Genomic DNA, 26,419 nt, shown 5'->3' with positions numbered 1-26,419 from the left:
ATATATTCAACACTTTTCATTACACTCAACAACATGTTATAATCATTATTAATTTAATGTAAAACCATTGTGACCATTTGACCTACATGAATCTTAACATAAGACACATACTTGAAGCACTTGAAGCCATGTGGTTGCAAGAGTTATACACCAAATGGATATTGTTTGAACTTTTTGTTGAGACTAATGAATATTGATATCCATATGTTTGTGGAAGATGGAGGTTCATTGTGGTCAATATGTAGTGAACTTGCAAAAATAGTGTTTTTGAACACCCTCTTTCTTTGAGATACCCTCCTTTGTGTGGCATTTTTCTATAGTTGAACATGAGAGTGCTAACCATCTACTGTGACATGCTTTTCGTGGTTCTTAGAGTTCTGTAATGTTGAAGTTTTAAAGCGTGTTCCTGAGTACCACAATCCTATAGGCACAAGAAATGGTGTTTTTAAACACCCTCTTTCTTTGAGATACCCTCCTCTCTGTGACATTTTTCTATAGCTAAACACAAGAGTGCTAACCATCTACTATGACATGCTTTTAGTGGTTCTAAGAGTTTTGTAATGTTGAATTTTGAAAGCTTGTTCTTAAATACCACAATCCTATAGGCACAAGAATGGGATTTTTATTAAAATAGTATTCACAATCTATAGTCACTGAAGTTTTTTTAAAATACCACTATGCTTGCAAAGATATATTTTATCCATTGTACAATATGATTGTGCATATTTTCATACAATGTCATGCAGTAGTACTTATGTTGAAGGTTTCCTCCTTTTGCTTACATAGTGAAAAGCAACAAGGAAGGTGAAACTAGCTAAAATAAGGGCAATTCATGCCAAAAATAAGGACAATGCATGCTAAAAAACATGCAAATTAACACTTCTTTAAAAGGTCAATTTATCAAATGGGAAACAAGATTTTCCCAAATTATCTAAAATAGTGTTAGTTGCTTAATTTCTTTCTTTGCTATTGTTCATGGTTTGGCCCTTGGGTTCGTTTTTCTTATACATAATTCTCACTCGATCCTTTTGCTGCTTGTAGTGCCCATTGGAGTTTGGTGATGTACCACCTGCCGCGACCAGGAAATGTTACTTGGTCAACTCCACCGGTGGCACTCATGCTAACGTTATGATGTGAGTACATGCAATAAAGACAATTCATTTTTTTATTATCATATGGACATTGTATTTATATTATTATTTCGTTTGGGATGCAGATCCTTGAGGAAACTCATTGTATCCCTAGAGGGTGTCACCCAAGATGATTTTATAAGCTGCATAAGATATATTAGATGTAGGGTTCCACGTCAACTGAATGGCAGCTCTTGTGGTTGGCGTGTCGCATTCCATGCCTTTTGCTGATGCTTGCACACTCTGCTTGAATACCATCAGAGGTACAGTTTTGTACATCACATTCTAAATACCTTTCTAACAGTCTTTTGTTTTATGTCTGTTATTCATCCTTGACCTTTATTTTTGTTTTTTGCAGAACCCCCACTGAATGCTTACGAGGAGGAAGACTACGACATTTTTTGGAGCAAGCTTATCAAACAGATAATCAACCAAATTAATATTAGGCCCTGGGATGCCCCTTGTCCTTTCACGCCACTGGCCCCACGACAGTGGACCCTCGCCTCCCCCTCGACGCATAATGTTGTGGGAACTATCCACCTCGATAGTCCCAATCATCCTCATCTTGGTCATGTGGATTGTTATCTCTTGCTGTGGTCTTTTGTAAATAAACATCTCTTGTTAATAGCACCATGTTATAGACAAGGAGAAAATAATGATCAACTTTCTGCATTGTAAAAGTGAATGCTAACACGATTTTGTGAGCGACCATGATAACGCGATATGGGTTCTCTTTTAACACAGGACTACCCCCTATCGCATTGTTACGGTCTTTTGTAATAAATGTGTCTTGTTAATAGAATCATGTTATAGACAAAGAAAAAGATTACCTTCATCTCACTCAAAATATTACTAGAGAGAGAGAGAGAGAGAGAGAGAGAGAGAGAGAGAAATAAATAGTTATAACTACAAAGAAATATTAAGAACATCTCTCCCTCTCTCTCTCTCAAACATCATGATGACATTAGCAAATAGTAATCATCATGATGACCTCAGCAAAAATAATCATCATCATGATGACATCAGCAAATAGAACTTACAATCATCCCCCAGTTGTATTCATCATAAATTCACACGGGCACACACGCTTGAGCTAGTGGGTTAAAAGACGAACTTACACATTACACGGGCACACACGCTTGAACCGTGGTTAAGATTACAGACACTCCTTTGTCAACACAGCCACTTTATCAACACACCATCCTTTGATAACGGTGAGGTAGTGTAAACACTATGGAAAAATCACCTTTCCTGTGCACAGAGGAGTGCACAGAGGAGGTATTAGACTTTATGGAGCTTTATGAGCCCCTCCAACACCTAGTGCCCCCTCAATCATTGGGAAAGAGACTGAAAGGATGAAAGTGCTGCTCAAAATTCTGCAAGGTTACTCAGTGGTTCCTATGAGATCCCACTGCACCCTCCGCGCACAGGATTCCCGACTTTGCTGGCAGAGCAGAAGCAGCTCCCTCTTGCGCGGGGCAGGGTTTCCCACTCGGGGCCTCGCCCTCGAATGTCCGGGCCCGAGACTAAGCTGGTGGTCATTCAAAAACCAAAACCGAGAAAATTTCCCATGCTTGAAAAACGGGGACGATTCCACCATTTTGAATTTCTTAACGAATTTTTCTAACGAGGTCAAAATATTGAACTAACCTTCATCTGAATAAACTAGATAGAAGGGAAACTATTACAGACTTAACTTGAAGGAATCAATGCTTTTTTTTAAATTGAATTAGGCACAGCCGTTGATCTAATCATTTGAGAAGTCTTCAGGTTATTATTTAACTATTCGAGTTCTAAGCGTATTCCTATTGATCAATTTTATTATTAAAACTCTACCCCCATCCGGCCCATGGGTTAGCCACCGCCAAACCACTGGAATTGGTAGAACCAGACAAGTACTCACCCACCCATAATTGAATGCTTTTCTTAACTTTTGCTTTAGAATATAGATACACACACACTCCTCTTTAAACTTTAATTTATAAAACAATCCATTGACAAACAATTATTGGTTATAGATGTCATAACTCAAAATTTCTATTCAATCCCTCTTTCTCAAAACAGTATCACTCTAGACTCTCCGTTGAGACCAGCAGGTCAGCAACGAGATCCAGTAAAAGATTACAATAATTCTCTCATCATCATACATATATATATCTTCCACAACATACGCATGGGTGTCCTAAGCACCGCGAGCCCGTGCATCACCTGGTCAGAACCCTCCAAGATCCTCCTTAGGTGTCCTGGCACTTCACTCAGGGATCGCTTCGTCGGCCCTCGCCCATCATACTACCGAAAGCACACCATTTTTCACCATACCTAGGCTGGTCAAGACCTGGGTAGGTTTTTGTCGCATGAGCCGTCCTTTGAACACTCCCCGCCAGCTGTTGCAACCGAACTTCCCTTAGAAAAACACATATACCAAATGCTCCCTCCAGCATTCTAGCGTAAGACAGTCCTTTAAGAAAACAGGGTTTCTATGCAAGTTTTCAGTTTTGATTTTCTTTTGAATACAATGAGTATATCTTAATTCCGTATCCCAAGACTTCTAGATCATAGGTCTGGATTCCCAAGCAGAAATCCTCGAATTCTGTAATCTTGATCCTCATATCAAAATCAAAGTTCTCAATTTAATTTCAGATTCGGTGGGTGATTTGAGTGTAGATTACTGAACTCATCACATCATCTTTTCTTGAAACTGACGAAGGAGTTACGTCTTGGTCATAGTCTAATTCAGGGTTCGAGTCTGGAAAGGTTCTCCCTGAACTATCTTTCTCGAAGGGTAATATTTCAATTACTACTTTACTGAATTTCATTCATTGAGTATTTTGCTTAACTGAATTCAAAACTAATCACGTATTCCTATGAGGAATAAATTAATCATTTATCTAAATTCCGACTTCGATAGTTTTTTTTTTGAATTTTCTCATTACCATCCTAGAGAATATGAAACGGTAGAATTTTCCTTCACAGAGTATTTACTTATTCATTTTCCAATATTCATGGGATTTAAACATAGGATTAAAGAGAACTCTTATTTTGATATAAAAATTCTGTATGCATCTATTTATGCATAAAATCCAACTTCTATGGAAATAACACTTTTATATAAAAGAAAAATCCTTTTATGCATAAGAAAAAATCAATTTTGATGAAAGTAACAGTTTTATAAAATTAAAAAAATCTTTTATGCATCATTTTATGCATAAAAATCAATATCGAAGAAAGCAACACTTTTATAATAATAAAATTCTTTTATGCATTATTTTATACATAAAAATCAATATTGATGAAAGTTAACACTTTTATAATTAAAAAAATCTTTTATGCATCATTTTATGCATAAAAATCAATATTGATGAAAGTAACACTTTTATAATTAAAAAAAAACTTTTATGCATCATTTTATGCATAAAAATCAATATTGATGAAAATAACACTTTTATAATAAAACAAAATATCCAATATACATCTTTCTATGTATAGAATTTAAATCTAATGAAAATCACTCTTTTATAAGAAAAAATAATAATCAATATGCATCTTTCTATGCATAGAATTTAAATCTAATGAAAATCACTCTTTTATAAAATAATCAATATACATTTTTCTATGCATAGAATTTAATTTTAATGGTTTGAATAATAAAAGATAAAACTTATTTCATAAAATTTAAAAAAAGTTTACCATAACCTCCTTTGTATGAATGACCATTTTTCAAATTTTCCTAACCTTAAATTACTTAAAAATTATCCCCAAATGGTGTAAAGCATTCTAAACTAATCAAATTCCACTTTTAAAAAGAGAAACAATATGAAAAGTTTAATTCCAACAATTTGATTACTTAACTACGATAAAGAAAGGCTGAATTTAAGAATGAAGAGAGGGGGAAAGCCTTTCCAAGAGGGCATAGCATCAATTTATCATTTTAAAGATAACAAAAATTAGAAAACCATTAAAAGAATAAAGAAAAAGTAGGATTTCTAACTTACATGAATTTCTGGGAGCTTTCTTTTGGCTTCATGGTTTGAGGGATCTACTCTTGTTTGCAACAAGAGTGGCCACCAATTCTTTAGAAGAGGGAATGGTCAAAAACTAATGAATTATTAATAAATTCATAGTTTTTGGCTCTGGGGAGGAGTAGAGTAACAGTGCATAGAACACTATTAAGCTTCGACAAGGGGGGAGGCTTCTATTTTTATAGGAAAAAGTGAGCTTGGTAAAACTCTATGAAACAAATACCAAGGCACGTAAGATACAGTTGAAGAATGAACTTCATACTGTGGAGAAAAAGAGCATGTCTGTGAATGACTATGCATTGAAGATAAAGGGTATTGTGGAATCCCTTGCATCTATTGGTGTGTCAGTAGATGATGATGATAAGGTGGAAGTCTGTCTACATGGTCTCGGGCCACAATACAAGGCGTTCAAGACATCTATTCAGACTCAGGAAAACATTCCCAACTTTACAGATTTGGTGTCTATGCTGATTATAGAAGAGAAGAGCTTGGGTGAAGACCAACAATCTTCACAAAACAAAAACAGTTCAGAGCAATAGGCCTTCTACACAAGTTCAGGAAGAGGACGAGGTAGAGGAGGCCGTGGACGCGGTCAAGGAGGTGGCCGAACAGGTAATTAGAATTATGGCCAGCAGCAGCAGCAACAACAGTCCCAGAATACACAACAACAACATCAACAACACATAGGTGGAAGAGGCAAATTCAGAGGCAGGGGGAGTCAAAGAGGACGTGGAAACCAGCAAAGGCAATATAATGATGCACGTGAATGCTTTTATTGTGGTAAGCCTGGACATGTGCTCGCAGAATGTTATAAGAAGCAGGCTGACATGCAAAATGGGAAAGTGCAGTAGAACAACTATGCATCCTCAAGTAGAAACAATGAGGATAATGAAAGGTTGTTTGTTATGCAGCATGTCGTGAATGCCATGTTTGAAAATGTTGAAGAAGCACAAAAAGATGATGTATGGTATGTGGATTCAGGTGCTTCGAACCACATGACAAGTCATGGGGAGTGGTTCAAGGAGATGAAAAACCTTGAAAGACCAAGTTTGTGGAAATAGGGGATGACACTGCTCATCCAATTGCCCATGTTGGAGATGTGCCACTGTCAATGCAGAATGGCAAAGTGAAGTACCTTGCAGATGTACTTCACGTTCCGAACATAACAAAGAATCTGGTTTTAGTTGGCCAGATGATTGAGTAGGGTTTGCAGGTTTGGTCTAACCTTGATGGTTGTTATGTTGAAGACTTTAAAGACAAGTGCAGGTTGGTCGCAAAAGGCAACAGAGTGGGTAGAATGTTTACGTTGAATGTAGACATGCTTGAAATGAGTGCTGCGATGTTTGCAAATGATTCGGGAATTGTTGCAGGACACAGACATTTGGCATAAAAGAATTGGACATGTGAATGTGCAGAGAATGAAGTCTATGCAGACTAAAGGAATTGTGACAGGGCTGCCAAAATTTAAAGTGGAATGTATGCAGAGAATATGTGAAGCATGCCAATTCGGAAAGCAAACAAAGCATGTACTTCCACGTAACAGATATGTGAGCAGAAACGCACTAGATGTTGTGCATTCAGATGTATGGGGTCCTACGAAGACCATGTCTATGGGAGGCTGCAGGTATTATGTGACATTCATTGATGACCACACAAGGAAAGTGTGGGTATATTTCATGAAGGAGAAGAGTGAGGTGTTCACTCACTTTCAGAATTTCAGAGTTTTGGTTGAAAAGCAAACAGGGAAATATGTAAAGTGCCTAAGGTCAGATGGAGGGGGAGAGTACTTCTCCAATAAGTTCTCTGAATTTTTTGAAAAAGAATGGTATTCGGAGACAGTTTACATGCAGATACACTCCACAACAAAATGGAGTTGCTGAGCGGAAAAACATGCACGTTGCTGAGATTGCGTGAGCATTGATGGAAGAGAAGAATATGCCGCATAGCTATTGGGTTGAGGCTGTTTCTACAGCAGTATACATCATGAACAAGACTCCAACTGCAGCCATACATGATGTAACTCCAGAGGAGAGGTTTACTTGCAGAAAACCTGATTTGTCTCATCTGAAAGTCTTTGGATGCATTGCATATGTGCATGTGCCAAATGAGCTGAGAACTAAGCTGGATCCAAAAGCTGAAAAATGTGTGTTTATTGGATATTCCCTTGAGCAAAAGGGATACACGTGTTATAACCCTACTACACGTGAGCTGAGGGTAAGCAGGGATGTTGTCTTTGATGAGATGAGCAGCTGGTATGCTGCTGAAAAAGAAGCTGTTGGGGATGATGTGAGTGGAAGTGTGGTTGCACAGAATGCAGGTCAGCAATCACAGTCTTTGAGTGGACCAGGAGAGTCCTCATCTAGTGGGTCTGTTGATAGACCATGGAGTGGAAGGCTGCATCATAATACCAGCCCTGCAAATGTGATTAGTACATCACGTAAAGGAAAAGAGAAAGTGGTTGAGCCCCTTGGTATGCCTGACATTTTTGCAGGGCATTCTCATGTTGATGGAGAGTCTAGTGGCTCAGAGATGAGCCTTGATGAGGAGCTTGGGATCCCAGCTCTATGAGAATACCTGGTGTAAAGAAGGCTATGGAAGCCATGAATGAAAAGCTGCGAAGATCTGGGAGAGTGAAAAACCCTGTGCAGAGATTTACATATGATGATTATGTGGCACATCACTATGCATATATGGCAAAAGTTGTGCAAGTTGTTGAGCCCACATGCATTGATGAGGCTATTGGAAATGTGTGTTGGGAGAAAGCTATGGATGAGGAAATGGATGCACTATATGGAAATGAGACTTGGGATTTAGTGCAATTGCCTGAAGGCAAGAAAGCCATTGGATGCAAGTGGGTGTACAAAGTAAAACATAACAGTGATGGAAGCATAAACAGGTACAAGGCTAGATTGGTAGCCAAAGGGTATGCGCAGACATATGGCATTGATTATGAGAAAACTTTCAGCCCAGTTGCCAAGATGGCAACAATGAGAGTTGTGATAGCAGTGGCTGCGTCAAAGCAATGGTCTTTACATCAGATGGATGTAAAGAATGCATTCTTGCATGGGGATTTGCAAGAAGTGTATATGTTGCAGCCACTTGGTTCTGAGGATGTGAGTCACCCCGAGCATGTTTGCAGGTTGAAGAAAGCCTTGTATGGCTTAAAACAAGCACCAAGAGCATGGTCTGACAAGATTTTTGAATATCTTGTCACTATTGGATTTCATGTAGCCAATGCAGATTTCCATTAGGGAAAAAGGGAGCTCATTTTGGGGCCCTGTAAGAAATTCACTATTTTTTTATTTATTTCTCTCCTAAAAGACCTCAAAAATAGTAAAATACAGAAACGTGGCTCAGAACTGTCAGTAAGGACTACAGAACTATCAGTTCAGAAAGGAATAAGATAATCTTTTGTCTAACTAACACAATTTTGCATTAAATATCTCCTTAGTTTTTTTTTGTTTCCCGAAGATTCCGTATCTCTTTTGACGACGTGTGCAGGCCTCTCATAAAGAATCCATCTCACTGAACTTGATGATTGCACTTTTTCAAAATATTTACATGGATACTGCCACACTTCCACGATTCATGTTACAAAAAGACTATGAGATTGACAAGCATATTGAAGAAATATTTCATGGTGGTAAAGGAACCACTGTGTATGACCCTTGGAACAATATATTTGTAGATCTACAACAACTTCAAAGAAGAATGGTCGAGTTTTATGGAATAACATTTGAGGAGTGCAAAGGCATTTTGAAATTTGTTATCAAATTGGATGAGTGTGAGGTTGTAAAGGAAAAGAAAATGGAAAGGATTACTATTACATTGATGAATGGAGCACTTGATACATCATTGACTGAAGCGAGTTCAAAGTATTTTAGTGTGCAGTCAGAGAAACACATATGGTGGTTAGGCTCGTTCCAGGTATGATTTTCGTACTTGATTTTAGTCATTGTTTTCAAATCTTTTATAGTAAGACTTTTGTTTTCTATAATCACAGGTAAAGATAGAAGACCATGAAACACTAGATTGGGTGTTTCACCACACGGAAATACCAAGAATAAATACCAAGTGCGAGGAGAGAATCTCCATGTTGCAGGAAAAGGTGATTTTCAAGTAGAGTGGCACATGGCGGGGGATCTTAAAACACTTAAGTGCATGTATAACGTTAGTAAAGGAGGCAACTCAAAGTCTCCTTGTCTTTACTGCAAAGAATCAGCTCAAGTAATGGATTCCAAATGGTGGAAGAGAGCACCTAATAGAGATAAAGTTGACCCTGACTTCAAGGCCATTCTTGACATTCCACTATGTAATGTTCACATATACTCATTGCATGGTCTATGTCGAATTATTGAGAAATTGGTATTTTTGTATATTGGATTTGCTTGGAAACTTCGTCCCAAAAAAAATAGAAAGGATGCTTTTCAAGCATTGGAAAAAGTGTTATTTGATATAGGTCTGCATGGAGGTGATGTTCATATCACAAAGGATTTTAAAAAGTCTACCAATGGCAAGGAGGTACCAATCAAGCCCTCTATTGGTGGTGTTAAGGCAAGAAGATTCTTATCTCGACCCAAACACAGTAGTAAGCAAGGCAAGGTAGAACAGTTTCAAGGATTAATTATGGATTGTGGAAGCAAGTCCATAATGCCGTGAAAGATCATGAGGCAGATGGAGAAGCACGAAATGTGAAGGCAAAGGTGTGGAGGTCTCTTGATCAACTCTTCATGTTCTGTGACAATGTAACATGGACAAAAAGTGATTACAAGAACTTTGAAGAGGCAATTAAACATTTTGGGAAGTCAATGAAAGACGCATGGACAACCTGCAATATAACTCACTACATGGTAAAGTTCTGTCTTCTTCTTTTACTTAAGTGTGATCCTCTTTTTTTATATAACTCACTACATGGTAAAGTTCTGTCTTCTTCTTTTACTTAAGTGTGATCCTCTTTTTTTATATAACTTACTATGCATTCTTATGTCTCTGTGAAAACAGCATATCATCTACAACCACCTTCCCTATTTTGTCAAAAAGTATGGATGCCCAGCAATTTGGTCTACCCAAGGCATGGAGAAGTCTCACTACATGGCACGTAATGCATTTTTCAGACACACACAACACTACAGAGGGAGTCAAAAGGCAAATAGTCTGAAGGAAGTCTTCCAATGGTTTTACCGAGGCATACTACAGAGGCTGCATGCTAAAAGAAAAGTTGCTAGCTCCAAAGTCAAGCTTGCTTTTATTCTAGCCCAAAAGCAAAGACGAAGACAAACTTTGGACAATTCAGAGAGACATAGACCATGGAGGGATTCGAAGATATTTAGAACCCATAAATGGACAAGTAAACATGAATAGCAGTTTGTAACTTATTGGTGTTATGTCCACATGTTTTCAAACTCAATCAATAGATTTTTATTTTGTGGAACAAGTGACTCTTGGTGTTATGCCTATATGTTTTGAGACTCCATCAAAAGTATTTCTTTTGTGAAACATGTGATCTATATTAAACAAGCATCAATACATCCATGAGCTACACACAAAAAATTCAATCATTACTACTTAATTATGCTAGACACACTATTGATCCTTACCAATAAGGTACTGAGTGTGTACTGAGTGTCAAAAGCTTTTAAAAGCTACTGAGTGTGTACTGAGTGTCAAATGCTTTTAGAAGCTACTGAGTGTGGGAAGAGTATTGAAGTGTCGTACGGTGATGGGACAAATGCAAAAGGGAAAGGTAGAGGATCAAAGACTTTGTACAAATCAGTTCAACTTCAACATAATGTTTGTGCTATATTTGATGACTAAATCCTATTACTCCCAGGGCCTACCAATCGGAACTCTCTTTTTGATCTTGATTGGACTCTTTTTCCTGGAGAGTGATATCTAATTCTTGCTCTGCCATTTCTGTTGCCACAGGAACATCCTCTTTTTACTCTGCTTTAAATGTGTCTTGTTCTTCAGTCTCTTGCCCTTGCTCTTCTAGAGAGTACTGACTAAAGACAATGTACATAAGGAATGCCATGGTTTCCTCAAGCACTCTATACTTTCTGGTGTGCAAGCTACAGTTGAATTTATATTTCTCAGGCAGGCTGTCAAATCTTCTATTCACATGGTACCTCAGCCTGTCAATGGAGACAATATGATTTATATGCACAAAAACCTTTTCACCTTCCACAATTCTTCCTGCCTCTGTCAGTTGTTTGAAGGTATCCCAATGATCTGAAAGAAAATCTCTGTGATGCTCCAATACAGAGCTCATAGTAAACTCCCTGTTTGAAAATATTGTGGTATATGTGGAAGTTCCTCTGAGCCTTGCATTTGTGAAGAAAGTCAAATAGGAGCAAATCTGGAGATTTGTGCTCTTCTGATTCCTTTTGTTTTGAGAGGGAAGACTCAGCTTTCTGCTCCAGTCTCTTCCTTTTGCCTGAACCAAAATTTATATATCATGAATTCTATATATGCTGACATATGTAATCAGGGAATGTATAGGATATCACCAAACAACTCCCTTCATGAGCACACATGACTCACCTGGTGATTGCTGTGGTCTAAGTATAGCAGCAGAAAAGTCCAACTTTCTCTTGAAAGGAGGGGCCTGAGAATCAACTGTTCCAAAGCAAAAACTTTTCTCATCATCAAGGAAGAAATCCCCAGGGCCAAAGAAAGCAAAACAATGAGGAAGAAATGAAAACCAAAAGAAATATAAGAATTTGCAAGAAAACGCGATATAGGGCTATTTGGAAAATTTTAAGCACTCTCCTCGTATTTTGTTGCAAACTTCTAGGTTCTATTGATATCCATCTCCAATCAAATAGATAGCTTCCAGGTCAGTAAGACTCTCTATATCCTTATCTTCTTGTTTAATAGTATAACACACATACTTTTGGGATGTGATGTAGCTTAGATATTAGGATAAATACCACAAGCAGGAAGACTTTTGTATTGGACTGGTTGAAATGACTGAAGGCATGTTCCAGCAGGCTGTCTCATGAATTTGCAGGAAAACGCGAGGAGAAAGCTTTAGGAATTTCAAACAGCCGAAATCGCATTTTGTTGCAAATATAAAACTAGGATGTGGAAATTTGGGATATGGGATGTGGTGGATGGGAATTGCCCAGATATCTGGATATCAAGAATTCTATGGATGGAAGAAATATATATCAAAAAACATTGAAAAGGATATAGAACTCTGACCTTTCTTTTCCTTTTCCATGATGTTGGAGTTGCACTGGTGAATCTTCTGCTCTCTCCCAAACTTGAGCTACAGCCTAGGTAACTTGGAGATTTGGCAGTGGTAGTAGTCTTCAGGCACAGGTTGCAGTCTGGATGGAGTGTGTTGGGTAGGAAGGGATCAGAGAGGGAAGAAAAAGGATGATGGGAGGGTGCTGGCAAGGATGAAAGACGGGGAGGGAAGAGTGGTTATGGAACTGATTATAAAATCATGATTGGCACAAGTTCCAAGGCAAAAAGTGTCCCATTCACAGTGCCAAGTTTCAAACTCCAAGAGATCTGGGTCCCATCCACACGTGTGAAAAAACGGCTCCATCATTTAGTAGCTGCCTTTTTTGTATTTTGCACTAATCTTTTCCCTCTTGTTTAATCTCTCCTGTCTTGGCCCTCCCCTCTCAGCTCTCTTGCCTCCCTACCTCCCTACTCTGCACCATCAGCATCCTGACCAGCAGCACAGGTTCATCCCTAGCACAGGGTACTCATCAACAGCACAGCACACCCACAGATAGCTTCCAGGTCAGTAAGACTCTCTATATCCTTATCTTCTTGTTTAATAGTATAACACATACTTTTGGGATGTGATGTAGCTTAGATATTAGAATAAATACCACAAGCAGAAAGACTTTTGAATTGGGCTGGTTGAAATGACTGAAGGCATGTTCCAATAGGCTGTCTCATAAATTTGCAGGAAAACGCGAGGAGAAGGGTTTAGGAATTTCAAACAGCTGAAATCGCGTTTTGTTGCAAATTCACTTTTGGGGCCTTTTTTGGCCGTTTCCGGGCCTCCGGATGTCCGATTCCAGCGTTTCAAGTGCCGTTTTTGGGGTTTTGGGCCGTTCCGGACGGGTTTGCAGTGTCAGAATCACCAAATTCTGCACAAAAAATAATTTTTTTAAAGATTCAAATTGGATCACCTTATTAATGTGACACGCTTCTATGAACATACAGTACTATTTGTTTTTCTTATTTTCATCTTCTTTTGTTGAATTTTCAACGTAACGTTGGCCCACTCCTGATTGGTTGAGAGCCTATTTTCTCTCTCTTCTAAAATGCCCCAAAATGAGCTTCCTTTTTTCCTAATGTATTGTATTTAGTTGTAAAGACAGAGAAATCACTGTAGGAATGTACCAACATGTTACTTCAAGTATTTGCAGAAAAACGCGAGAGTGAGCTATTAGGAATTTCAAACTGTTGAAATCGCGTTTTGTTGCAAATTTATAAATGTTGCTTCATCCACCCCTGTCATTGCCTTTTTGTATCATTCCATGTTCTCCATGGCTGTAATCTCTTTCCATTGCTTTGTGTGCAGCTTGTCAGAGTGATGGCTAGAACCAAGTCAACTGCAAGGAGTGCTGGCAAGGGGCCAGGGCTTGCAGCAGCAGTAGCTGGGGCAGGTATTAAGGAATTTACCAAAGGGAAGAGTTGCACATGGCAGGAAGGGGAAGCCAATGAGCCTTCTCCAGTAAAAGGCCAAGAGATTGAAACATGGTGCAGGTGTGCTAAAGGAGATCAGGAAGCAATAGAAAGCTATAGGCTTTGCAATCCCCAAGGTACCTTTTTAGAGACTAGTGAAAGACATATGTGATAGTTGGCACCTTGGTTTCAGGTGGAACAGGACTGCCATTCTTTCCTTACAGAAAATGGCAGAGGATTACTTGGAGAAATATTTTGAAGATGCAATGTATGGCAGGACATCAAGATGAGAGACATATTATTAATTCCACCTACAAGAAAGTTGAAGGTAGATGAGGTTAAGGTTGTTGAAGTAACCCACTCAAAGAACACAGAGGGAAAGCTACTTATGAGGAGTCACTGAAGCAACAAATAAAAGAATCCAAATCTGTTATAGATGAGGAGACTGTACAGAGGGAGCTGCAGATACAAAGAAGGTTGCAGGAGCTGGGGCCCTAACATAGTTGTCCATATTGAGGATGAAACTTCAGTGAATAATTTTGACTTGACAAAACCATGCTTGGCAGCATTGGCTCATAAGAAAGAGTATTGCTCAGATACTATCATTCTTGCAATGCTCTAGTAAGTGTCTTTTATTTTACATTTGTTTGCAAAACAATCCTTCTTGTACCTCCTTTACACCCTACCCTAATTATTGTTTGGTCCAATGCAGCATGATGAGAAGCTGGCTTAACCACGCTGTACAACATACAGTTCATATTATTAATCCTGCCATTTCCTCCAGGTTAAGAGATGCAAAGAAAACTCCCATGGATATTTTCAATTGGTTCAGACACTGCAATTTTGATGTTATCGATGTTTTGCTACTTCCATACCATAACAGGTATGTGGGTGACTGCTTCTTTTGGGATTCTTCTTTAAGATTGAGAACTCTTGTAGCCTTTGATTTCTTAATGCTTTTTTCCTTACACAGTGACCATTGGAGCTTTGCTTCTATTGATATCCAGCAGAAGCAATGCTTTATATTCAACTCTCTTAAAAACACACAGAGAGAGCTGAAATTGTAAGTGGTGTGTGTGCTATTTTTAACTTTAAACTTTATTATTTTGTTTTAATGCACACTAACTGAATTATATGTATTGCAGTTGTATTAGAAGGTTTCTAGATGCATTGGATCACTGCCCTCGTAATGTCAATCTTTTGGATTCAATAGAGTCAATAAATTTAGAGGTAGAAAGTCGTTTCCCCTACTGATGTCTATTTCATGATGTGCCTTTGAACCTATTGAATAATTTTGTTTTGTTCAGATGTTAACAGTTTCTAACATATCTTTCCAACTGTACAAACACCACAACAAGATGATTCAAGTAGCTGCGGGGCTGCTGGAGAGTGCTGATCAGTGCCAAATATATACTTTCAAGCTATTTTGAGATAGGACAGCCAGACCTTGTAAGAAAAAATAATTTTCATTTAGCTTAAAAATAATTTTCATTTAGCTTCAAAATAATTGATATTGGTACAAAGTGTTCTAAATCATCATATGCCATTGCAGATGAGAGAAGATAGCTTCAGCTCGAACTATATATATAGTTTCAGAGCTGATACAATTTGGAAGTTTTTGAAGTATGCCTCTCCCAAACCTATTGTACCAGCTACTGTCGAGTTGGGTGAGAGTTCGAGAAGGTGTCATACACCTTGATGACACAGATGATGCTGATGTGGTGCCACAGGAACAAGGACCTAGTGATGATGAGGAGAAGCCACAGGAACAAGGACCTGCTGCTGATGTTATTGAGGAGAAGATGGAGCAGCACAGCAAACAGATTCTCCAGGGGTAGTAGAGAAGACAATGGAGCAGCACCAAGAGATTGTACAGGACAGGATGGAGTAGCAGAAAACAGATTCTCCAAAAAAAAGATGATACGGAGAGCTTGGACCATGTAGAGCAACCTCTGGATCAGGCTGTAGATAAATAGAAAATGGTTGTCAAGAATATGTTCTACATATACAATTAAACACTTCTGTATAAAATTTTACTTTATTGAATATAATACCTTTGTTTATGGAGTCTGTGTTATCTCAATTTTCAAATTTTCAATGTCTTTGCATTTTATTGAACTCTCTCTTCTTTTGAGCACCTGTAAAAAAGCAATATGAATCAATAGGGTAAAGTAAACTAATAGCAGTGCTTAATGAGACTAGGATAAGTCAGATGATCTTGTTTTCTTAACACACCATGTGTGTTAGCATTGTCCAGCCAACTGATAAAAATAATCAGTAAAAAATATACCCGATTGAGCTAGCTCTATTGCACATCGACCTTGGTATTGTTGTTCTCCTATCGATCCATGCAAAACATCTATAAATCCCAAAATACAATCGATGTTTTGCCATGTCTCATACGACGAAGGGTATAAATCTGAAATAAAATAACACAAGAATGTCAATAAGCAAAGAAAGAAAGCTTCATCTTAAAAATCCATACACCTCATAAAGAACAAAACCACAATAGAAAAATATACAATTAGGCCTGTGTTGCGGAAGATCATTTGGATAGTCTCGCAAGACAAGTTCTTTATGCATGTACACATGCTTAATCAAAACTTCTTTCACCGATATCTTCCCTCTGGTGATTTTAAAATCTCGTACTCTTCCCTTCCATGACGCCAAGAAAATGTTTTTTGTCTGGGGTCTCTTTCTTTTGCTAGGTTGCATGAGCACCCATGCTCCTTTCGAAACACTAAACCTTTCCCGAGTTCCTTCCGTTTTGACTGTACTTGAATTCTCTACCGAAGAAATAGAAGAAGCAGGTCGACGGGGTAATGATGTGTGGTATAATTCTGCCTTCATAGCATTATCATCCACAGAGCGTCTTCCACAAGAACGGCCATAGTTTTTATTCACCATGGAGACCTTGTGAATCTGTAACAACAGCAAAGTAATGTAAACAAGATAACAAAGTGAAGTTTCAAGAAAGAGAAAGTGGGCAGACAGACAGTTGACAAGAAACATCTTACTCTAAGCCAAACAGGATCAAGGGAGCAGTTTTGAAAAAGAAGAGGCTGCTGCACAATGAGGCAGTGGTGTAGAATGGTAGACCTTTCGAAGGAAAGGCGGCACAACATTTCAAAGTTCAAAGGAAGGTGGAAGCGGGAAGGCCCTTGTCAGAGAAAATGTCAGACTAGATTCTATCTTCATGTCCAAAGATCTTGTGAGAATAAAACACCAATCTCCACATTAATGTAGCACGCTTGTATCTACATAAAGTATTGTTTCTTTTATCTATTTTCTCTTATTTTTGTGAATTTCCAACGTTACGTTGGCCCTCTGTTGATTGGTTGTGAGCTTATTTTTCCAAACCGTAAAAGGCCCCAAAATGAGCTCCCTTTTTTCCTAATGTCGCTGTATGTGAGACATGGTGATAGAGGGGTTGTGCTTGTTGTCATCTATCTAGATGACTTGATCATTATGGGAGACCATGATGCAGAGATCTTTGATGTAAAGATCTTGCTTAGACAGAAGTTTGAGATGAAGGATCTGGGGGAGCTCAGATATTTCTTGGGCATTGAGGTGATTAGGTCACCACATGGTATTGGATTACTGCAGAGACAGTATGGCTTGGACATGTTGTCCAAGTATGGTATGACAGGCTGTAAGACTATCTCAGTGCCATTGGATCAAAATGGCAAGTTGAGTGCAGATTCAAGAGAGATTTTGGAGGATCCTACTATGTATAGGCGCATAGTAGGAAGCTTGATATACATGACGATCACCAGGCCAGATTTGAGCTATGCTGTTGGGTTGGTGAGTCAGTTTATGCAGGTTCCACAAAAATCGCATTTGGATGCATTGAGACGCATACTGAGGTATGTGAGGTCTACTTTGCATTGTGGTGAGACTGGGACAGAGATATGTGTACATGGGTACACAGATGCTAATTGGGCTGGTAGTATCTCAGATAGAAGATCTACTAGTGGCTTCATGTTTTCTTTGGGGAGTGCTGCTGTGACTTGGAGCAGCAAGAAGCAGCCTACGGTAGCTCTATCCAGTACAGAGGCCGAGTACAGAGGAGCTGCTATGGCAGCATGTGAGGTAGCTTGGTTGAGAAAGCTACTTGCAGATTTGGGTATATCACTGGATAGACAAGTTGTCATTTTTTGTGACAACATTAGCAGTATAAAGTTGGCCAGGAACCCAGTTTTTCATGCTCGCACGAAGCATATAGAGGTCCACTACCATTTCGTCAGAGAGAAGGTCTTGGCAGGAGACCTTGACCTTGTTTGTACATGCTTTCACCCTTATGCAAGCCCCCAGGAAGAGACACACAGATATAGCTAGATGGATTCTTAGGTACAAGAAGTCCACAGTTGATTATGAACTTTTCTATGAGGCTGGCATAGAGATACAACTACATGGGTATACATATGATCATTGGGCTGGTAATGTCACAAACAGGAGATCTACGAGCAACTTTATATTTTTGTTTGGGAGTGCTACTACTTGTTGAAGCAGCAAGAAACAACAATTACCTTGTCAAGTACAGAGACACAGTACAAGGGGGTGTTGTTTTGTGAGAAAGCTTGGTTTCAGAAGCTACTTGGTGATATGGGTGAGCCTGTGGTGGATAGGGAAGTTCTCATTTATTGTGACAACATGAGTAGCATCTAGTAACATAGTCTATCACACTAGGATGAAGCACATTGGGGCGCATTGTCACTTTGTGAGGAAGACGATTCTAGCAGATGATGTAGATTTATTATATATCGGCAATGCATATGATCAGGAGAGGCACAAGTTGACAGTTCAATTAGACTTGTCAGGTAAGGCATCAAGATAAGGGCTATGATTAAGGGGGCATAAGGTGTGTATTCAGACTTGATCACATGGGCTTGTCAAGTAAATAATGAGGGCAAGGCCTTTGGCCAACGAGCCACATGGTGCTTATTCACATGGAATTAACAAGTAAAGAATGGGAGAAGGCCTATGATCAAGGGGCCATAGGGTGTCTATTTAGAATTGATTATAAGCCTAAAGGTAAGGCCTATGACCAAGCAACCATAGGGTGTTTGTTCGCTTAGACTTGTAAAGTAAATAATGATGGTAAGGCAAGTGACCAAGGGGCCATAGGGTGTCTATTCACAAGGACTTGTCAAGTAAAGAATGAGGATAAGGCCTATGACCAAGGGGCCATAGGGTGTCTATTCACAAGGACTTGTCTATTCACAAGTAGAGAATGAGGATAAGGCCTATGACCAAGGGGCCATAGGGTCTCTATTCACACCGACTTGTCTTGTCAAGTAAAGAATGAGAGCAAGGCCTATGACAAAGGGGCCATAGAGTGTCTGTTTAAACTTGGACTTGCCAAGTACATAATGAGGACAAGACCTCTAGTTGAGGGGTCATGGAGTGTCTATTTAAATGGACTTGTCAATTATATAATGAGGACATGTGCTATGATAGAGTGGGCAATAGGGTGTCTATTCAAACGGACTCATGAAGTAAATAATGAGGGCAAGCAGTGTATATATTCAATTGGACTTGTTGACTAAATCATGAGGGCAAGGCCAATGACCAAACGGCCATAGGTGTCTGTTCACTTGGATTTGTCAATTAAATAATGATGACATGTCCTATGATAAAGGGGGCAATAGGGTGTCTAATTACATGGACTTGTTAAGTAAAGCATGATGGCAAGGCCTATGATAGGGTGTCTCTTCACTTGGACTTGTCAAGTAAATGATGAGGGCAAGGAATTTGACCAGGGGGTCATAGGGTGTCTATTCAAATAGACCTCTCAAGAAAATAATGAGGGCAAGCACTGTGACCAGGGAGTCATAGGTTGGATATTTTCAATTGGGCTTGTTATATAAGTAAAGCATGAAGGCAAGGCCTATGATCGAGTGGCCATAGGGTGTCTATTCACTTAGACTTGTCAAGTAGATAATGAGGGTAAGGCCTGTGACCGGGGGGCCATAGGGTGTCTACTCAAATGGACTTGTCAATTAAATATTCAGGACAAGTCCTATGATAGAGGGGGCAATAGGGTATCTAATTTCATGGACTTGACAAGTTGAGCATGATTGCAAGGCCTCCAAGAATTGATTATGAGGCCTCCCAAACATGACTATAAGGTCACTAATGCTTATTCACATGCAATTGAAAAGTAATGAATGGGAGAAGGCCTATGAATGACCAAGGGGCCATAGGGTGTCTATTCCTAATTTATTATATGGCCTATCATGATTTTACAAGGGCTATGACTGAGAGTGCATAAAGTGTCTATTCACACTTCATCACATGGGTTGGTTAAGTGAAGAATGAGGGTAATGCTTGTGAACAAGGGGCCAATCGTGTCTATTCACATGGGGTGTTAGAATTGTTTATAAGGCCTATCTTGATTAGAAGAGAACTATGAGACGAAGGGGGCCATAGAGTGTATATCCAATTAGACTTGTCAAGTAATTCATGAGGCCAAGACCTATGATCGAGCGGCCATAAGATGTCTAGTCACTTTGACTTGTCAAGTAAATAATGAGGGAAAGGTCTATTCTGATGACTGGGAGGACAGGGTGTCTATTCAAGTGGACTTGTCAAAAGTAAATAATGAGAGTAAGGCAAGTGACCAATGAGGCCATAGAGTGTCTATTCACATGGACTTGTCAAGTAAAGAATGAGAATAAGGCATATGATCAAGGGGTGCCTATTCACATAAACTTGTTGAGTAAAGCATGAGGGCAAGGCATTTGACCAATGGAGCCATAAGTCATCTATTCAGACTTGATTATAAGGCCTACAAGAATTAGTTACTAGGGACCTATAACTGGGAGGCCATAGGCTGTGTATTTACATAGACTTGTCAAGTAAAGAACGAGGACAAAGCCTATGACAAAGAGGCCATGGGGTGTCTAGTTAAACTTGATACTAAGCCATATAATACTTTCATTAGCACTAAAATCTATTGAATTTATCTTTACTACGCATATATTATTAGGTGGATTGAAACCAAGATTTTTAGCAAAACACATTATATTCCTCATTCTCAATTTATACTAACAAAAGTTTTTTAAAAAAATTAATAACTTTTTTATTTTATATATAGATACACCTCTTGCTTAGAGAAAACAATGAATGTACAAAAAATATAGGGAGAGTGATCACATTAGAGGATTTGCACAATCAACAATGTGAACACATGCTCCAAAATTATTATTGGCTATGCTGCAAAAATAACATTGCCTAGTATATTGTATTCACATTAGTGCATGAACTAATTAAGACGTATGTAATTCAAAGTTAAGCAACTTAAGATCAACTTTAAACATGCCAAATATTTTCTAGCATAATATACAATTCAAATCCATAAATGTCCATGAGGAAGAATGTATATACCAATTGGCATTGTATATATCAAAAATTAAATTAAAATTTACAAATGCCATAGTAGCTGTGTAACCAATCCAGCTGTTGAGATCTTAGACACAAAAAGATCTTCGCATTTGTGTTGCTTGAAAGCCTTATCACAATTTTTCTTTTCTTGAGAAAAAACAAATAACTCAACATCACATTGAATTCTATCCATTAATTGCTTCAAGCCAATGCAATATAAACCACATTTACTTACTTGTTGTTATCTAGGTACTTTAAAGTAGCTTTCTACTTAGTTTGTTGTCAAGAAATATTTTAACCAAGAGAGCTTGCAAATTTTAAAATATAACCTCATTTGGCCATGGGGTCACTTTAAAAAGTTTGACAATTTTCCACATCAATATATTGGTATCATTAAGTCATCCACCTGGTTGAGAATAAGGCTAACCCTATGGCCATGCAGTCATAGGGTTAATAGAGCTAGAGAAATTCATGGTCTAGAAAAGCAAGGATGATCGTTGTTGATAGTGCAAGAAGGCAAAAATAGTGCGAGAGAGCTTGTAAATTTAAAAACATAACCTAATTTTGCCATGGGGATGATTCCAATTTTGACAATTTTCAACATCAAAATACTAAAACGACTTAGCCATCCCAGATGGCCGAGAGAGATTAGTGACTCTATGACCATGCGGCCATTGGTTTAATAGAGCTGGAGGGATTACAAAATTCATAACATCATTTGGCGCGAATTCGAGGAATTTTTTTTACCAAGGATGACCCTTTCCTCATAGCACAAATAGTGCTAGAGAGCTTGCAAAGTGGTGTAATTTTGAACATCAAAATATCGAATGACTCGTACATCCACATGGTTGAGATCGATTATGTATAGATTGACACTATGACCCTGTGAGAGCGCGGGCACAAACACAAGCGCGGGTTGCTTTTTCTACGGTTGGGCGCGAGCCATATAGATGGTTGAGAGAGATTAACGACCCTATGACCCTATGGCCATAGGGTTAATAGAGCTAGAGGGATTGCAAAATCGCATCCATAACATCATTTGGAGCCAAGTCAAGAACCTATGGCCGCATGGTCATAGGCTTAATAGTGCTAAATAATCCTACTCTTCTACTCTAATTCAATAATCTACACTCGAATTTGCAAGCAAGACGCACAGTAGACGTAAGGCAGGATCGTCAAGACGCACATAACACGTATATAAGACGCATAGAAGATGCAAGATGCAAGCCGCATAAGTAAGAAAATCTTGATTTCATGCATTGCTAATTCAATTTGGTAATGGTATCTTAACATCATAATAAACGAAATAGAAAAAAACCTCACGAGGTGGGTATGTGGCCTCCTTCATAACAGCACAATGCCCCCTCTTTTTGTCTTGTTTACACCACGCCTCCACCATTTGAAGATGCCTTTTCAAAATTGTGTGTGGCCCTTAAGGCCTCCTTTATCCCTTTCTTCTCTAAGCATTTTATTTTGATACGCTATTTGCTCTCTTTGATATTATCATTTGTAGAAGGTGTTAGGATATTATCATTAAAAATGAAGGAGTTTTATTATTATTAACAACAATGAAAGAGTTTTTGTATTTTTGCCATTTGGGAAAAAAAAAGGGTGGTACAAAAGAATAGAGCTTATGCAGAGGGTGAGAGAGAAGGTATGAGAGGAGGAGAGGGCCAGTAGGAGCCACGAGAGAGTAGGTAGGAGAGGGCCGGTAGGAGCTATGCTATAAGCTGTTTTGGGCATAGGTGAGCGGGAGGAGGGAGGGGAGGGAGGAAGGAGGGGAGAGGGTGGGAGCCGAGTTGAGAGGGGAAGAGGGTGGCTGAGAGAGAGAGAGAGAGGGCGGGTAGACGAGGGATGGCAGAGAGGTAGGCCGGGTAGAGAGGAGGAGAGGGCGGCTGAGAGGGAGAGGGCGGGTAGATGAGGGATGGCAGAGAGGCAGGACGAGAGCGGATGGTGTCAGCTCTGCGCAGGGTCGCAAGAGAGAGCAAAAGATGCAGGTACGCAAAAGTCGCGAGAGAGAGAAAAAGATGGGTAGCTATCGCACGTAGAGAGTAGTCGGCCTCGTTGCGTGCTTGAGGCGACCAGCGCCAGCTCCAAGATGGTATTAACCACAATGCACCAAACAACTACAGGTAATTGGCTGCCAGCTTTGCACGTACTACAGAGTAATGGGCTCCTTGCGCGCTTGAGGCGACCAGCGCCAGCAGCCCCACAAGCACCACCGCCAAACAGCTCTGGAGGTGGTTGGCGGCCAGTCGCCATAGTTTATTACAAAATATTTAAAAATCTTCAGAGCATGAGCGGGTGCTTAAATAATGAGTGGGCCTGCAGTGCTTAAATAATGAGATTCAAGGGCCATTTGGGTGTCAAATAAAGCCCAAAGATTTCGCAAAGGTTTCAAGGGTGACTCCCCCCTAAAATTATTGAGATATCAAGCTCAACATGAGCTGACACTCACGATGTGCCTACATGATTGTTTGGCATTTATATCACTGGCAGGTTTGGTAGCTGGTATCGACATATCTTCGTCAGAGATTCGACACCTAGACTACACTGACTAGTCCACATCTACCCACTCCTCTTAGCGTGTTCACATTATGCACCGCTTGTATATACCTCTATTATGTGTTAGTCACTTTATCTTCTCTGTAGACTTCTTCTGTTGTGTGAAGAAGAAGAACAATTTTCAGCCTCTCACCTTGTGTGTTCTCTTCTAGGGTTTGTGTGAGTGTGTGTGTGTGCATGCAAGAGCTCCCCTGCATCTTTTCATGGTATCAAAGCCTGGTTCATGCTAAGGGCTGAGCAACAAGCGAGAGGCACAGCAAGCAGTACGAGGGTAAGAGCTTCATCTACTCTTCCTCCTTTGTGTTGGCTACTACACCCTTGTCTCAGAAGCTCTTCGGAGGCACCGGCAAATGAACTCCAATTGAGGAGCTTTCTTCGTGGGAGGAAAACTATAGGGCAACTATATTGTCCTATTGGACAACGCGTTTCGGGCGCGTCTAGACCTCCGTTTTTCAATTCACAGGTGTTCACAAGTACTGCGGGTAAGTTTCGATTCTCTGCAGAACTCCGATTTTGGAACCGTAGGAAGGGCAATTGGTTGTGTAGACATTGTGTATGCTGCAAAGAGGTCTCAAAGTTGCCATTTGGTGTACATATGCAAAGTAAGGTAACTGATTGTGACAATTTGGGTGCAGTATAGTACCGCTACACAGAATACAACAGTTTGTGCAAGTCAAGCAAGAGTGCTGTTGTTGGTAAATTTATGTTATAGAAAAGATGTCAAATGATGGAATAAACCAGATTGTTGCAAAGAAGCTTGACAAGAACAACTTCCATGCTTAGAGGTTTAGATTGACAAATTTCCTAATGAGAAAAGGTTACTGAGACTACATTGAAGGTAAACATGAGGAGGCACCAGAGATACCGGAGATTAATCCAACTGCTGCAAATATAAAAAAGTTCAAGGATTAGAATCAAGGAGCAAGGAAAGTCATGTATTGGCTTTCTATCAGCATACATGACACTATGATTAGGAATATATAGGATGCCAAGTCACCTAGGGGGCATGGGACACCTTGGTGAAGCTATATGAAACCAACACCAAGGCACGAAAGATTCAGTTGAAGAATGAGTTTCATACTATGGAGAAGAAGAATATGTCTGTGAATGATTATGCTTTGAAGATCAAGGGCATTGTGGAATCCCTTGCATCAATTGGTGTTCATGTTGTTGATGATGATAAGGTGGAAGTGTGTCTGCGTGGTCTCAGGCCATAATACAAGGCATTCAAGACATCTATTCAGACTCGAGAGAACATTCTAACTTCATAGATTTGGTGTCAATGCTGATCATTGAAGAGAAGAACCTGGGTGAAGATCAACAGTCTTCACAAAACAAAAAGATTTCAAAGCAGTAGGCCTTCTACACAAGTTCAGGTAGAGGATGAGGTAAAGGTCGTGGACGTGGCCAAGGTGGTGGCTGAACAGGTAATTAGAATTATGGTGGTTAGCAACAGCAACAGTCCCAGGATTCACAACAATAACATACAGGTGGAAGAGGCTAGTTTAGAGGCAGGGGTAGCCAAAGAGGTCGTGGTAATTCGCAAAGGTAGCATAATGATACATGAGGTTGTTTTTATTGTGGTAAGCTCAGGTATGCTATAAGAATCAGAGTGACATGTGAAATGGAAAAGTGCAACAAAATAACTATGCATCCTTTAGCAGAAATAATGAGGATAATGAGAGGTTTGTTATGCAACATGTGGTTAATGCTGTGTCTGGAAATGATGTAGTAGCATGTAAGGATGACGTATGGTATATTGATTCAGGTGCTTCGAACCACATGACAAGTCATGGTGAGTGGTTCAAGGAAATGAAGAGTCTTGAAAGACTAGGTTTTGTTAAAACAGGGGATGACACTGCTCATCCGATCGCCCATGTTTTGGAGATGTTCCATTGTCTATGTAGAATGGTAAAGTGAAGTATCTTGCAGATGTACTTCATGTTCCAAACATTACAAAGAATCTGGTTTCTATTGGTCAGATGATTGAGCAAGGTTTGAAGGTTCGGTTTAACCCTAATGGCTGTTATGTAGAAGACTTTAAAGATAAGTGCAAGTTCGGTTTAACCCTAATGGCTGTTATGTAGAAGACTTTAAAGATAAGTGCAGGTTGGTTGCACAAGGCAACAGAGTGGGCAAAATGTTTACATTGAATGTAAATATGCCTGAAGTGAGTGCTGCAATGTTTGCAAATGGTTCAAGAGTTGTTGCAGATACAAACATTTGGCATAAGAAGAGAATTGGACATGTAAATGTGCAAAGAATGAAGTCTATGCAGACTAAAAAAATTGTGACAGAACTGCCTAAGTTTAAAGTTAAAGGTATGCATAAAGTTTGTGAAACATGTCAATTTAGAAAGCAAACAAAACATGTATTTCCACACATGACAGAAATGTGAGCAAGAATGTGCTAGATGTTGTGCATTCAGATGTATGGGGTCCTGACTATGTCTATGGGTGGCTGCAGGTACTATGTAACATTCATTGACCACAAAAGGAAAGTGTGGGTGTATTTCATAAAAGAGAAGAGTGAAGTGTTCACTCATTTTTAGAATTTCACAGTTATGGTGGCTGGAAAACAGATAGGAAATCATGTGAAGTGCCTAAGGTTAGATGGAGGGGGAGAATACTTCTCTAATGAGTTCTCTGAATTCTTGCGAAAGAATGG

Source organism: Cibotium barometz, chromosome 33 (assembly GCF_041138505.1).
Source record: "Cibotium barometz isolate CiBa-2024 chromosome 33, ASM4113850v1, whole genome shotgun sequence".
In the NCBI taxonomy this organism is placed as follows: Eukaryota; Viridiplantae; Streptophyta; class Polypodiopsida; order Cyatheales; family Cibotiaceae; genus Cibotium; species Cibotium barometz.
The sequence above is the reverse complement of the archived record's forward strand: the minus strand, read 5'-3'. Positions refer to the sequence as shown.